Below are 4,941 nucleotides of genomic sequence, written 5' to 3'. Positions count from 1 at the left end.
TTTGTGGTATGCGGGCCTCCCTCTGTTGCGGCCTCTCCCGTTGCGGAGCACAGGCTCCGGACGCGCAGGCTCAGCGGCCATGGCTCACAGGCCCAGCCGCTCCGCGGCCTGTGGGATCCTCCCAGACCAGGGCGCGAACCCAGTTCCCCTGCATCGACAGGCGGACGCGCAACCACTGCGCCACCAGGGAAGCCCCCATTAAACCTTTTTTTAAGCAATTCAAGAAAACATAAATACATGGAGAGATATACATGTTTATACATGATTAGTCAATATGATAAAGATGTTAGTTTTCCCTAAATTATATGTTCTATGTAATTCTGATCAAAGTACCAACCAGGTTTTTAATGAAACTTGAAAGGCTAATTATAAAATTTACATGAAAGCACAAAGGCCCAAATATATCAAAGACGCTCACGAAAAAGTATAAAGTTGGAGAATGTGTCCTATGCAATCCAAAATATAACAAGGGTATATTAAATGCAGTATGGTATTTAAACAAGGATAAAAAGATGGACTAGAGAGAATAAGTATCCTGGAAACACACCCATGCATACTTGGAAAATTGAGTTACAAAACAGGTAGCTTGTCAAATCAGTGGACTCTGGAAATATGTTGAGGCTATAGGTTAACTATAAAACAAAACATAAATATAAAACACATATATTAGAATCGATTCCAGGTGGATTAAGTATCAATATATGAAAACTAAGAATTTAAATTTTTAGAAGATAAAAGACTATCTTATTGCTTCAGGATAGTGAAGATTTTCTTATATAAAATACAAAAATCTCAGTCCCTAAAAAAATGATTGATGAAATTCAATATAATAAATTAAACAGTATGCGTCAAACAATGCTATAAAAATTGAAAAGATATGTACCAGACTTTTAGAACAGATTTACAATGATCTACACACAATACAAAATAAAACATGAACAAACATTACGAGCTGGTAATTCATTGAAATGGAACTCAACCAGAAGTATACAGTTTCAGTAATAATCAGTGAGTTAAAATTAATACCACACTGAGATGTTATTTCAGAACCAGCAGACAAGAAAACACTAAGAGTCTGACAATACCAATGCTCATTTATATAGGGAGCAATGTGTAAACCACATACACTCCAGGTAAGGTATTATAAGCACTTTATATAATATCTAATTAATATGACAATACAAAAGATCTATAGCTAGGCAGTTCCTCTCCCAGGAATCGTTTGAACATCTCATATTAGTATTTATTTAGAGGTTCATAATAGCCCTTTTACTACATAAATTAACCCATTGTTATTCATATTGTACATGTATTTGGTATATTTTTATAATGAAAAAAATTTTAATCTATGTATAATGTAGTTCAATCTTTATTAGATTTTTAAAATAACATTATGCTGCCTTTGCAAAAAGATTTTGAATGCTTTATTCTCATTCTACTCTTTGGAATGAATTAAATTGCATTGAAGTTATCTATTCATTTTATGTCAGTAGTTTCACTTATGCCAAGGTTTAAAATTTATTTATATTGTATTTAGCAAAATAATTCCTTACGATTTTTTTCTAATATACTCTGTAGATGTATTTTTCCATTCTCCTTTGTTTTCTTCTTTATTTCCACTGAATTAGCTTAGCTAGTGGTTTATCTATTTTATTTTTTTCCCATTTGCATTTTCAAAGAACCACATCATTGATTTATTAGTTCTGATTTTCTGTTTTCTAGTTCATTAATTTCAGCTTTTATATTACTTAGTTTCTTCCTCCAACTTTCCTTGTTTTATTTTTCTCTATTTCTTCTAACTTACTGATTTAATGGTCAATAAATTTTCATTTCTTCTTAGTTTGTATTGTAAATATTTAAAGCTATGCATTTCTCTTTCCAGAGTGCAATCCATTGATTCTAGTACATAATATTTTCATTATCAACATTCCTAGATATTTTGAAATTGTATTCTTGATTTATTTTATTTAAATGTTTTTTAAGGCTATTTCTTAGTCTTAAAAATTTCAATTGTTTTGTTTCCAGTTTTACTATGAATTTCTAGTTTTACTGCACTATGATCAGAATGTATAATTTTATTTTTTTATAAAATATTTTAATTCCCTTTGTATTCAGTTAATTAAGATGGTTTCTGTACCCCTGAAAAGAAAGTTTGTTTCTTTTCTTTTTTTTTGTTTTTTTTTTGATTTTTTCTTTTCTTTCTTCATTTTTATAGTCTGAATTCTAAAAAAAATTAATTTGATTTCTTTTACATTTACTCATATTTTTTATTTGCTTTTTAGTGCTGATGGAAATAAATTAATGTCTTCTAATTTATCTTTGTTTCTGTGTTTCTCCTAGCATTTCTTGTAGTTTTTATTTATGAATATCGAAGCTCTTCTGTTTGATTTTAAAGTCATTATAGTCTCCTCATTACAACTATCGTGATTCTCAACTTTTAGGTTTTCCTTAATTGTTTCAAATTAGTTTTTATTAATATTGCTACTGGAATATTTGAAAGGAAAATACTTATGATAGATTTTCATGATTCAGTTTACTCTTTATTTTTAGAGTGTCCTTCTTTTTCTTCAGAAAAGTTTATTTTTCCACCTTTAGTTCAAACTGTTGATGTAAGATTATGCTTCTTGTTTTCTTTTTGCTTGCATTTTCTGGATATATCTTTAACCATACAATTACTTTCAGACTTCTTGTTTCGGTTTTAGCTTTGTCTCATATTTAACAAATAATTGTTTTTTTCCCTTTGAACTGCTGATTACAAACATACATGTATATGTGTGTGCGTGTCTAGGTGCACACGTGTACATTCACCTTTGTTTTATATTGTTTTCAATATTTCTTTTAATCATCCTTTAAAATCTTTGTTTGATTTGCATTGTCTTTGTCTTGTGTTATATGTTTCTCTTCTGAACATCTAGGGGGCTTCGTGATGAAGCCATGACAGCTGTGTGGTTCATTTGTGTGTGTTTGTGTGTGTGTGTGTGTGCGCGTGTGCATGCGCATGTATGCATGTCTTCATGTTTGTGTGTAGACTTTTTTCTAGTATGATTTAGCCATTAATGCTTTTTCAGATGACAAAGTTTGCAGGTCCAGGGCATTTTGCTACTCAGTTTCTTCTTCTCTTTACAAGCTCAGCAATCTGCTTTTTACAGAAGTTGTGCATTTGTTTTTATGGATACCCCCAGCCAGCGCCTGTCTCTCAGTACTGCTAAATAAGTTTCAAGGAGGCTATCACAGCAAGTTCATGCAGCACAACCTTGGAATTCCAAGCGTGAAATCCTTGGTCTTGCTCCTACTTTGGAGACCTTTTGATCTACCTGCTCTGAAAGATCTGCTGGTTCTGTGTCCTCTGTGGTGGTCCTGTTCACCCAGTACCCTTGGTTGTCCTTTTCACATGGCGCATAGGGTTACAGGTATTTGCTAGTCCATATATATTTTTTCTCTGCTTCTCATTCACCTTTATTCCAGTTGGTTTCAGAGCAGAGTGGGGATAGATAGAAAAGAGCTCAGTCATATGAAAGTGTTTAATAATTATGAAAAGTGATTTTTAAACATCTCCAATTATAATAAATTCTCTTAGAGTATCTTCCTCTCTCCCTTTGATCACTGTACAGTGTTCAATATTTGCTTCTTGTTTGATAGCTGATAGATATTGCCAGGGTTAATGTATGGGCTATGAACACATTCAAAATCCTGGAAACATTTGTCTAATTTGATTTTTATGTCAGTGTTCACATCCCTGTATTTAGGTTGTCATGAAAAGGAAGACTCTTACTGGGTTTTGCTTGTTTGGTATTCAAGAGAGTTTTCCCCTTAAATCTCCTTCAATATATCAACTTTGTGCAATATAGAATAAGAGATTAAGATGCTGCATATGTCAATATACTTTTCCATAAATTAAAAGAACATTTAGTCTTTGTAGACTATCATTTATTTAAAACATATCTAGTACCACTGACTTCCATCTTTATGAGGGCATGTATAACAACTCATGTATTTATATTTACAGAAAGAAGACAGTCATGGGGCTTATAATAGTATGATATACAAGATTGCTAGCTAGTGTTGATCATCTACTATATGCCAAGCCCCATACCAAGTAATATGTTTATTTCATTTTGTTTAATCCCCTCAACAATTAAGATGGATTTGTTCTTTCATCTAACAAAAATTATAAGTGCTGTGCTGAGGAGGAAAATTACATTAAAGATAAGAACAAGGATTTTAAACAAGAGGATGGAACAGTCTTTCTTAGATTTGAAGTCTATCATTCTGGCTGCTGAATGATATCAAATGGAGTAGGATTAAACAGATAACAGGGAAAATTTAGGGCAAGATAAAGCATTATATTTTTTCTAAGGACAACCAGAACACTTGGGTTATTTTTTAAAGGGTTATGAGGAATAGATTGATGTAAAAATTTTTTAAGAATAATATTCTTGCCACTGTGTAGGTAATACTTCTGAGGGAAATGTGAGTAGAAAAAGAGAGATGAGTCGGGATACTGTTGCCATGTTCTGGGCAAGTGATGATGGTGGACTAGACTGGAATTTAAGCAGAGAAATGGAGAGAAATTAATCACACATGTACAGTTAGAGCAGAAGGTGAATGTAGAGAGGATTCTTGAGTTAATCACCTAAGCAATTGGGTGAGAATGGTGTTGCTTTTACCGTTATGTGAAAGATTGGGGTTTAGAGAGATGGGAAACTATTTTCTAGGACACTTAAAATATATCTGACTATGCGAAAAATATATCTGACTGTGTGACTCCCAAGAAGAATCTTAAGTAGGCAAATGTGACATGCAGAGTTTTTAGTTCTGAAGACTGGGCTTGGCTTAGAGATATTTATCTTGGAACTATGAAATGGAGAGAATGTAGAGAGAGAAGAAAGGATTTTTGAATTGATCCTGAATATGTCATCACAGTGATCACTTACCTACAGT

This window comes from Physeter macrocephalus, chromosome 5, assembly GCF_002837175.3.
Source record: "Physeter macrocephalus isolate SW-GA chromosome 5, ASM283717v5, whole genome shotgun sequence".
In the NCBI taxonomy this organism is placed as follows: Eukaryota; Metazoa; Chordata; class Mammalia; order Artiodactyla; family Physeteridae; genus Physeter; species Physeter macrocephalus.
Note: the sequence above shows the minus strand (reverse complement) of the source record.